Source organism: Antennarius striatus, chromosome 21 (genome assembly GCF_040054535.1).
Source record: "Antennarius striatus isolate MH-2024 chromosome 21, ASM4005453v1, whole genome shotgun sequence".
NCBI lineage: Eukaryota > Metazoa > Chordata > Actinopteri > Lophiiformes > Antennariidae > Antennarius > Antennarius striatus.
This window is the reverse complement of record NC_090796.1, coordinates 3,253,804-3,265,994: the sequence shown is the minus strand read 5'-3', so window position 1 is coordinate 3,265,994 and position 12,191 is coordinate 3,253,804. Positions and strand designations below refer to the sequence as shown.

At 37.6% G+C, this 12,191-nt stretch overlaps 1 protein-coding gene across 6 annotated transcripts in view; it reads right to left on the bottom strand.

The window, feature by feature from the left end:
• LOC137588415 (zinc transporter ZIP11-like) overlaps positions 1–12,191 on the bottom strand; it is a 106,518-nt gene that overhangs the window by 37,468 nt on the left and 56,859 nt on the right. The window lies entirely within an intron of this gene.

The window sequence follows — 12,191 nt, the reverse complement described above, 5'->3', positions numbered from 1 at the left end:
AGAGGAATATCTCAACTTGACATCTTTCAAAGCCCTTTCATTTACAAAGTATATATGATTTTGTGTTTTCATTTATAGATCAAGGATCCAATCAAGCGGTGATGTATTGTAATTGTCAGTGTTTGTGTGTTGGTCCGTTCGTTCATCCGTTAGTATGTCCAACAAATATCTGTTCAACAAAATGAGATGATGACCTTGAGAAAACTAGGTCAAGGTTAAATTTCAACTTTTGTACACTCAGGAACCGGTTAAGATGAAAGACGAGGGAGAAGGCCAGTGTGAGTAAGACCTTTGATCTACTGTATCTATGCACTAATTTTGATCTATGGTCAGAGTTAGTGCATAACTTTGACCTACCCTGAAAGGTCAAAGCTATGCACTTCTCAGGTTCTACTTACAGGGTACCCTGTCCTACCCTGGAAGTAGGTCGGGGTAGGTCACAGGATGTTGAAGTCTCTGACTGCCTTATTAATGTATTGCGTGTGAACTAAAAACGAAAAGGATACTCAGCGATCCTTTTAAGATTCCCTAACCTTCAATAAACATGGTTAGGTTCTGTATACAGTGGCTGGAATCACCATGTCTTGGTGCTGTAACATTTTTCCAGACCAAACTCAAAGAGACCAAGTTTGCAGTGTATCAGCACCGCTTTAAATTAGATTTAAGATTCTTTTCAATACTGGATCTCAAGATCAGGTAAAAAAAAAAACAAGACCCAGCTGAAAGTCTTTATATCAGTTGATTTGATTGGTAGCTTTGTAATAAGACCTACTAGCTCCACTAGCCCAGCGATAAGAGTAACAAGCAACTTCAAGTGGGAAATGAAAGGTGCCCTGATGTCAGTGAGGGAGGAAGAAATGCTATTCGACAACTGCACAAACTGAAAGAAACTCAACTGACTCAAGCCAGTTGATTAATAACTACAACACAATGAAAAGCAAATATTCAAAGTCAAAGTCAGCTTTATTGTCAAGTGTGCCATATATACACGACATACAGCACAGATGAAATTGCAGTCCTCTCTGACCTACGGTAAACAGGCAGTACAACAGGCAGTACAACACACAGACTGTACAACAGGCAGGGCAACACAGGTAGTACAACACAGGCAGGACAACACAGGCAGGACAACACAAGCAGTACAACACAGACAGTACAACACAGACAGTACAGCAGACAGTACAGCAAGAAGTATTGGACTAAACACAAGGGATGGTAAACATCTCTATACACTCTTTAATCCCATAGGGGAAGTGACGTGTGCATGGTCCCTGAGTTGATGGGGGGAGAGAGATAAAAGTAGTCAGGTGCTGTGGGGAGGGCAGGGCAGTGTGAGGGTAGAGTTCAAGGCTATAGCAGGGGGCAGAGCAGGGAGGGAGTTGAGCCTCCTGACCGCCTGGTGAAAGAAACTGTCCTTGAGCCTGCTGGTTCTGGCCGGCAGACTCTGCAGTCTCCTACCTGATGGCAGCAGGCTGAAAAGGCTGTGAGAGGGGTGGGTGGGATCACCTGCAATGCTGATGGCTTTGCGGGTGATGTGGGTGTGGGACGTTTGACGGCGCCGCTGTAATTCACCTTGATATTATAAATAGGGCTGTCACATTAACGCATTAGATTAATTACGCTGTAAATTAACGCGCTATAAAAATTAACGCAATTAATCTCGAGTGGCAAGTCAATGCGCAAGCATTTTAAATTTGGCCCATTGCGTGACCAGTAGGCTGCAGTAGCACGTCACTTCCTACCTGTACTGTAGACGCCTCCGTCAGTCTGCCCCAGGGCAGCTGTGGCTACACACGTAGCTTACCGTCACCAAGTACGAATGAGGAGTGAATGAATAATGGATCTAATGTGAAGCATCTTTGAGTGTCCAGAAATGTGCTATTTAAAATTTAATCCATTATTATTATTATTATTATTATTATTATTATTATTGCTATTTGTACCTTTTGAAAAAGAGAATTTTCATATCAGAATTTTCATAGCAGCTCCAGCCTAACGTATCATTTAAATGCAAAACATGTCGAGGACACAGAGTTGAACGTTAGCTTACCCTTTTAAAGGAGATGCCTGTTGGCATCTTGCTATTTAGTCGCCTTATTTAGAGGCACGTTATACTATTCATTTTGAATTGCTTGATTGAGTCCGCTTTAGTATTCATTTTGATTGAGAGTCTGCTTATGTGCCTATCTGAGACTCAGCCTTATTTAATTTCTGAATTTTATTTATTTTATTTAACTGTTTGTATTGCATTTTTGAGAAATGCACCTGGCCTAATTGGTTTGCTGATGTGCTTGGCCTTTTCTCTTTTGAATTTCATTGATAAAGGACACTTAACCAATAAAATGTGGATTTCAAATCTTCTCTTCTTGGTGCATTCTATTGATTAGTCATGCACTACAATTTTGTAATGTCCTAGAATTGAAATTCTTTATTTGGGGGCCTTTAGCAGGTATGAGATTAAAATGCGATTAGATTAATTAATTACAAATCCTGTAATTAGATTAATTTTTTAATCGCCTGACAGCACTAATTATAAAGCAAGTAGTCTAAAGATTTAAACGAGTGTCAGAGTGAATTTGTTTTTGTTTCAACATGAAATGTTTTTTTAGTGGGGGTTCTCTGAAATTTATATGTAAAAGCCTACTTTGGTGGCTTAAAATTCAAAAATAAATACGAAATTACATTTTCACTTGATTAGTAATGCACTACATTTTCTGGAACTGGCAAACTGACACACATTTGTGTGGAACAGAGAGGCACACTTATCTGAAATTGCTTGCAGAAACAGAACTTTCAATTAGCATCAGAGACTAATTCAGTCAACCTCTTTCTTTTTCCCTGAGCAGGAATGAATAAGCAGACAGAACAATGGTGCGCCCATCTGCCCCTTTTATTAGAGTGATAGAACAGTAATCAGTCATCTTAATAAGGCTGTTCATCACCTGCTATGTCATGCAAGCCCGAGGAACTTCAGTGAATTTGTGCAAATTGAATCACCAACAAGGCCAATGCTTGAGATTACCTTGGAAACAGAAGGCACTAATGGAGACATTGGTTTTGAGAAATAGAACTTTGTCAATATCCATAGACAATTTGAGATAACTTTACAAAAATATCAGCAGTTTCAGAAGAATGGAGTCAAGACAATTTTTTATTTAGGTAGTTTAGAATCTCATCTGTTCGGTTCAATACACTAAGCTATATCATGATATCCTACTTATAAAGGAAACATTTTACCTGAAAACAGGAGAAAGGGTGATTTTCAGGCATGGGTTCATGAGTAAGATGGTGCATGCATTAGGGGATGGTGTTCTCATTATGCAAAAACAGCCTGAGTAGTTGTAAGTGTGTGTGTGCTTGCATTAACTGTCGGAGCAGGAAAATGAAGTGCACCAAAAGCAGACAATATTTTGTCTTCCTGATACGAGTATATTTAAATTGATCGGATATGTGCTCACATACGAAGCCATCATTTTTTTAATATTCAAGTTTTCTCACTATTTTATTTTTTTACTTGAAAGCTGATTTTAAGGCATTTAAACAAAACAATATCCATCGTTCGCAGCAGTACATTGTTTTAAGATATACAATACCAGGAGGATTTATCATATTCAAAGGGCTCTTGTTCAAATCAACTCATACAAATTGTATTTCTATGAAACAAAGGAGAATGTAATATTAGACTACAAAAATCAGAAAATAAATTTGTTTTGGTGGATTCCTTAATTAACTTATTTGTGTGTCTGCCAGGTTCCATCCAAGTAATGCTAGTATAGGACATGCATGGTAGGGAATGCCTTAGTGAACCAAATTATGCATGGGAGGTCTGGTGGTCTGTAGTCCAAGTGGTGCTGCTCTACAGCAGCTCTTTAAAGTACATCCAACTATGGTGTTGGATATGATATTCAGTCCAATGTGAGTATGACTGTACTTATGATCTGTAGAAAAAAGGGGACAGATGTGTAAATTTCCAGACTTTCACTTGTCAGTAATATCCTTGGGAATGTAAGATGGTCGAATATCTCAGCCGAAATGGCATATGATGATATTTATAGACAATGCTAGCAAATGTATGCACAAGCGAACGCTCTTTTACAGAGGTTTAGTATGGGTTCCGATGGGTTACAAATTCAAGTTATATAATGATACCACAAGATTATATATATATATATATATAAATGAAAAATGTTTTGTCAGCAGGCGTAAATAAGTTTCAACAGTGATAACACATATCATGTACACATTTTTATTTTGTTTTACTAACCCAGTCTGAGAATGAAATTATTCTGCAGCTGTCTCACATCAGATTGAGCACTACACAGTACCAATCACAATCGTGGAGGCCCTGGTATAGTGTTTTATATGTAACTGAATGTGTATGTGCAGATGAATTTATGTGTACTAGGAAATGTTGATGTGTATCTGTATGTATGCATATCTAAATGTAGTGGTTCTTATTTTCTTTTATTGTGAACTTGAATCATACATTTATTTTGGTGTTTTATGGAATGTAATGTTTTGTTTGTTTTATATTAGTTTTATCTATAAGACACACAATAGAAATTTAGTTTTAGTGCTGTTGATTGCCTCATTGAGCTTTATTAGACTCTGTGTTGGCATGACCACCACCTACAGACCCTTAAGAACAGATGAGCTAACTGCTGCTCAACTGAAAGCCTGACTCAGTTTTTGCAGGGACTGGCTACTTTTAAGCATTTATTTGATCTATTGAGAGAGACACACTAACATTTAAGAACTGAACTGTTTGGAGGAGTCATTTATCTTCCAGGACTGGTCGTTAACTGCTTTGTCTTTGTCATAATGGTAGTTTAAGGCATGGTAAAAGGTCCCAGTTCTCAATTTTAAGTTTTATTGAACCATCTTTGATATAGTACTTTTGTGAGTGAAACCAAATGGGACACCACGGAGCTGACCACAGATAGTTTAAACATTTTTTTTCTATATGCTCATTTGATCCCCGAAGGGAAATTAAGAAGGCACACGTGAACTAATTGACGTTAGTAGTTCAAACACATGCATGCACATTAGTGAGTACAGGCCTCCAATTCCCCCAGGAATTAAACAGCCGATCTTAAATCATAGGACAATCCGCTTTACATCACACTCTACCACTGAGCCACTGCTGCCATGTTGTGGTTTTCTGACAGTCAAAAAAAAATGCTATTTATACTCCAGCTAGAACCATATACAGTGGTACCTCTACTTACGAACGTAATTGGTTCCGGAAGAAATTATGTAAGTAGAAAATGTCGTAAGTAGAGACGCGTTTTCCTTGCAAATGCCCTAATCCGTTCCAAGCCCCCAAAAATTCCGACATAAATGTTTTATAAAGCATAAAATGCATCAAAACATGTAACAAATACATGTTACGATTACATTATTACACAATAAATGCGAGTTGTGCATAATGTAAAAAACAAAGAATAAAGAATAAAAATGATGGTCATTTACCTTTTAACTGCTGTCATCATTGTTTTTTTTCCCTCTTTGGTTCATGCGCTCTTCCCTAACGATGCCAAACAACAGAGTGAATTCCAGTCTTCCTTTTGAACATCTCCAACCACCCACACGATGCCTTAAACTCCTTAAACTTTCTTTTGTTTTAATAATGTGGCGTTGTAGATGCATTACGGCAATATTCTTTGGCGAGATCAACCAGACAGATCCCTTTTTCATGCTTTTCTGTTATCTCTTGCTTTGTTTGTATGGACAAACAAAGCTTTTCTTTTCCTCTTTTCTCCGTCACTTTCTTGGGGTCCATAGCGAAGACTCTAAAAGTTAATATATTTACGTAAAAATATCAGAACACGTCATGGGTCGAGAGCCGAATGATGAGCACACTGCATAAACACCGATCTAGCTAAACACAGAGGTCCCTCTTAGCCAATGGGATGCTTGGAAGATATAAGGTAATAGCCAATGGCAGAGCAGCTATGAGAATGTTGCGTTCAGGAACCTGTGGGAGCTGCCCATACTGTATTTTTATCTTTCGTAAGTCGAAATATCTTTCGTAACAAGAGGAAATATAATATTTTCCGTAATATTCCGTAATATTTTCCGAAATTTCATAAGTAGAACATTTCATAAGTAGAGACATTCGTAAGTAGAGGTACCACTGTATTCACATACAGTATGTGCTAACTACCAGCATAGGATAATGGGGTGTTATGGGAAAAAGGCCTGCTGTCTCATTGTGTTCATGCGCTGATTTTTTCTAAATGTCAGATGTTCTGCAGAGTAGAGAAGGCCGCTGACCTGCTGTGCCTCCATTGCAAACATCATTGGCTAAAGTGTCCATCATTGAAGAGTGTGACAGGGTGACTGGTAATTTTAGAAGAAAGAAAATGCTATTGAACATTTATTCACATGCAAATAGCCTCATTAAAAAGGCAAATGGAAGGGGAGAATGCGTTACAGGGTTTTCCTCTTAATACACATATGACAGTGGCTCGCTTTGTGAATGGGGAATTTAATTTCTGTGATTATTGCAGTGTTTGGATTTTCATCTGATACCAGTGTGGATGACCTCTCAGGTGAAAAGTGGGATTTTGGATTGTCAGTGCTTTGTTTGGGCTGACATTTGGATTCAACACAAAAGTTTGCTGCAAAACACCACCAACACACTGACGGGCCATTTTTTGAAGTTGACAACGCAGCCAAAGTCAAATTAAGTTCAAAGTTTCCAAAAGTTTAGCAGTCTAAATTAGACAAAATGGTTTGTATTTTGTAAACTTTATATTACAAACATCACATTGCAGATCCTTAATGTATGTAAAGATGCAGAAAACAGGAAATTACATGGCTTAATTTTTAAAAAAAAGTATCTTTAACAACTATGCAACTATGGACAATCTTAGTTTTTAAAAATATTTTGTTTTACAGGTTAAAAAATGAGTATCACACTTGTGCAACAATTTTAATATAATAATAATTTTCTAGGACAGTTGTGTATTCCAGTTTTCATACAAACTGGATATTAGAAATATTACATCATGATCGGTGATGTCTGCACAGTATCATGGATGAACTAAGTTAAAGTTGAAAAAAAGGTGAGTGCTATTGGTAATTTTAATCACAAACATCTGCAGAGGAGCTGACATGAAAATTTATAAAATCACAACACATATTGCCAAACTGCAGCTGCAAGCTGGTGTCTTTTTCAGAATTTGATCAAGCCGGTCCAACTCACTAAATTATCAATAGGAAAGTTTTATTTAAGTTTAGTTCTCCTTGAGAAAGTTGGCCTCGATGATCAAACAGACTGCACCCAGTCAACATTTGAAATGGGGTGAGCAGGAATGTATAATTCAAGGGTAAAAGTCATATATACTGTAAAGTGTGTCAGTCTGTACTGTTTCACGTCTGTACATCGTGTGACAGTACGTTTTTGGGGTCAGTTGCCACTTTGACTTCTCTTCTGTTTGAACTGACTTCCTTACCAATCTGTGGCAGGTCCTCTGAGACATGTCTCATGTTGCACATCAAATAACTACAGCCCTTTCATATTCAGCCATGGTGGGGTAGAAAAGGATCTGCACTGTAGATACCAGCAGGTTCTTTCTTCATGAAGGACCAGAAGGATAAGAGCCAGTGGTGAGTGTATATTACATGATACATAGATTATTCAAAAACATTTACCTTTAATGTGCAAATTATCACAAACTAATCAATGTGCTTGTTTTCAGCAGGAATTCATTTTATACCATAGAATTAACACCATTCATACCAGTTATCATTCTTTTTAAATAAAGCTGAAAATGAAAATAAATTAACGTTAGTGCGTCTTCACAAGCAAGGAGGAGGAGGATGACGAAGACATACAGGATGGCTGTTAGGGTCAGACCATCAATGAAAAGGCAATAAGAAACTCAGAGGATGATGAGGCAAGTGTAGGAGGATGCAGTTTAATCAAGATAAAAGCACTATGATTGCTAGCTGTGTACCAGCCATAGCAGCTTGTGGCAAAAAGGTGTGACAGATAGCTACTTAATCGCGCCTTACAGTAGGTGTTGATGTGCATTAGTCATGAGCAAAGGTCACTGCAATTTAGCAGATAGCACAACCAATAATTAAGTGGATGCAAATGCTTCAGACTATGAGGGTACTGCAGCAGCGGAGAAATGAAGCAATGTGGCTTTTTCTCGTTTGATCAACCTTTGAGGACTCAAGTATTCGGCTCCAGTTTTTCTAAATTAACTGTGTCCTTTATGTGCAGTTAAAAAAAAAAGTAAGAAGTTGGAATATTTTCAATGCACTTGCTTTGTCTGAAGTCCAAAAAAACTTGAGGAAACTCAGTTGTTACACAGTTCATTGGTTAATGGTTCATAGAATATGTGTTCAGTTTAATTTATAAATTAAGAAAGTGTTTGGTAAATGAAAATGCTTTGTACTTATTTAATAATTTTATGTTATCTGTGTACGATTATGGAGAGACTAGATCAGGAGCTAAGGCAAGCTGCCAAATTAGCATGGCTTTTTGGGTTGAGGTGTCCTTGAGCTAGTTGGGAAGCACAGTTCAGTGATATGGAGAGTATTACATCATGAAGTGCATTTGGCCTAAAATGGCTATGCCAGAGTATGCAGATCAAACCGTTTCCCATGCCAGGTTGTGAAAACCACAGTGGTGTCACCAAGATGGAAATGAAGATGAACTCTGACAACCTCAAATGAGTAACAGCACAAAAGTTAATTAGATGATACCCTACTTTAACTGAAGTATGATGGATTTCTCAGGCAGGATTAAAATATACAAAAATTAAATTAAAATCCATATTAAATTTGGAGAATTATCTGAAGATTTCAGAATTATTTTTTCACTGTGTCATGTGTACCCCTCCATTCAGTGATTACATTAAATTTAAGCGGAAGAAACATTAGGACAACTGTGTTCCCTGTTTTTAATCCCATCAGTTAAGCATGATGTTCTCTCAATCTGGAGAAAATCCAAAATGGAAACAAAAAAAAGAAAAAAAAAACTGTTTCATGAGTTTAGTTTTTATGTTTTAATTTTTTTCCTGCAACTTTGGTTGGAAAGGAAATAAGGTTGGCAAACACTGGTGGATAATCAGTCAGTTTTTTAAGTCTCTGCAGGTCTGTTGTAAACCTACAGACATCTAAAAAAAAGCATCCGTGCTAAATTTTTAAGTAATAGCTTTGTGGTTCCTCTTCCCTTCATGGTGCTGTTTTTTTTTTTTCACTAATTCCTCTTTCTTCTTCACTGGGATACATTTTTATACTATTCATAAACAGTCATGTTTCTTTGTGACATTTGAAGTGGATTCATAGGAGCCTGCCAGTTTGATCTGCAGGTGTTAAAGTAGGCCAAGCCAAAGATTCTACAAGTGTAGTTGAAGCCAGAGAGAGAGGTGACTTTCAGTAATCATCAAAGCCAGACAACTGCTGGAAAACCATTGTTTATTGTGAGCTTTGACCAGATGACAATTTTGCATCATGGGTCATCACCAAAGATCATTGTGGGTTAATCATTTCAGATTAATACTAATTTAGATATACCCACACACTGTATATGGTTGCTGAAACAACTATATGTTTCTCTCTTTTACTAGAAAGTACTTCAAATATTACTTTAACATTAGCAATACAAGTTATTGTGGTAAGTTATGAAATACTTATATTGATTTTAAAGAATGTTTGCTCTGTTTTGATGGCTGAACTGTGAGACACACACAGACACACAAATGCAATGAAGCGACTCTTCTGAAAGTAGACATGTCATTATTGATCAACCCTGGTGGGATGATGACATGAAATTGTGTGTGTGTGTGTGTGTGTGTGTGCGTGCGTGCGTGCGTGCGTGTGCGTGCGTGTGTGTGTGTGTTGATCAGGATGTGCATGTGAGCTGACATCCTGCCAGATAAAATGATGAGTCCCGGTTTTGCACCTAGCTCCTAATTAATGAGTTATTAAGTTGTTGCAAGTATTAGTTTGGCATTAACAGCACCCAAGACACACGTTTCCGAAAGCAAGCATCAGCATGTGTGTAATAAGGTATGAATCCTGTTGACATCCGAGTGGGGATGGTGATGATAATGAAGAGGATGTCATTCTGTTAAGTTGGAGGCAAGATGAAAGCAACAAAATCAATTTCTGACTGGGATGTTCCTCAACATTTAGCAGAGATATATAAAAGGAGTTCTATAACATTTTGAGAAATATGCCTGTTATAAATCAGCAGTTAGAAGTTGCCAAGCCTGTCTTAGTTCTTCAGTGAAATCATTGACAGTCAGCCATTAAGTCCTCTGTCCGATGACTGACAACACCCACTGTTGCTTCTTGTGTCACCAAGTGATTTAAAACATATCTGCTGTGTTTTGCGTCTTATTGATGAGTGTATTCAAATCTCCACTGATATTCAGCTCATTACCAACAATTTGAATATTTTTGCAAGGGACTACATTCCATAGTGAGGTCTTGATATACTACCTATACACTACAGAATACCCCCCCCCCCCCCTTCCTACTCATGTTTTTACATGACTGGAAATATAATTGCTACAAAATATACTGTGCACTCAAATGTATCAGTCCTCCCATTAAGTTTTACAGTAAAGTCAAAAAAGAAACCAGACACTTTAAATTGTTGCAATTGTGAGTTGTACTTGTCAATGCCAAAATTCCCATCAATACTTGTGGTTGGGGAGCTGTAACAAGTACTTGAATACTTGAAACAATGAATTACTGTGTCATAATTTGGATTTCCATATCTTAAGGTAAACAAGTTTAGAACCTGTTATTGCGACTCACAAAGATGGGGCCAAAAGCCAGGTAAAACTCAGCTTACGTTGTTAGTTGGTTCCAGAAGACATGACCTAAGATGAAGAACAATGTAAGTCAAGTTAACTTGTCTCCAGGATAAACTGAAGAAAACCATTCATGACGCTGAATCGCACACTATTAAGATTTCACTTTTCAGCTCTTCTTCAAGAGCAGGAAGTGTCACAGTATGTCAAGGTAAGAACTTCTAAAGTGACTGTGGGTTTTGTGTTTTGGTATAAAGCAATGGCAAAATAATGGGCTTCATTAACCTGACAAAATATTTAGCAGTATGACATATGATGCTCATAACACCTAGCCTGAGTTGCGAAAGCTAAAGGTTGATTTCGTAAGACCTGCTGTTGTGATATGAGACATGGTGCTCGTCAAACCACAGAAACCCCTTTCCATAATTACGTCCTACTGTTGGAGACACTGCCAAGATGTACAGTCCTGGGAGATGCCATATTAGAATCAATGTGTTCAAGGTGTCTCCAACATTTCAGAACAAAGCTGCCTTCTATATTGTCCATCCAACCCCTTTGATGAAACCATTGTCCATTTTACCCAGCCTCTTGTGTGTGTGTGTGTGTGTGTGTGTGTGTGTGTGTGTGTGTGTGTGTGTGTGTGTGTGTGTGTGTGTGTGTGTGTGTGTGTGTGTGTGTGTGTGTGTGTGTGTGTGTGTGTGTGTGTTTATCCATCGTTAATGTAATTCTGTGTGAATATACACGATAAAAGAATCGGCACAGGAGCTAAGAAGCACCAGCTCTTCACAAGTCCGAGCCAAATTCACAACACTGCAGCCAAGCAAGCTGTGCCTGTTTAACAAATCATATATGCTCGCTGCCAGGAATCTATTATATATAAACACACACACACGCACACGCACACAAAGGTGTTGGTAAATAACAAGATTTTGATGTAAAAAAAGTTTGATCAAGATTTTGATGTAAAATTCAGTGGGGGGAAAATTATTAACCAGCAGAAATGCAGACAGCATAAAAAAATATATAAAGAAAAGCAAAAATTAAAGGTTGAGACATTCCTTTTCATATTAAATCTTTGTGAAGGATTTACATCTGATTAACATTATTTGAGAAAGGGTAAGAAATAGTTAAATAAAAGGAAGTACAGCTAATTAACAAAAACAAACAAATCTAATGCTACACAACAGGAACCAGGGTAACAGGGATAATTAGCGGAATGCCGGTTGCAATAATTAATGAGTCTAATGAGAATGGTGTTTTATAAGGCATAAAATCTTAAGCATTCAAACACCAAACAAATTATTTTTTACACATTGTGCTCTGCAGGTCCTATACCTTATAATTACACATTCAGCCAAAACAATTCTACTAATCTCTCCAAATGTATCACTTTCTCTCTGATTTGAATGA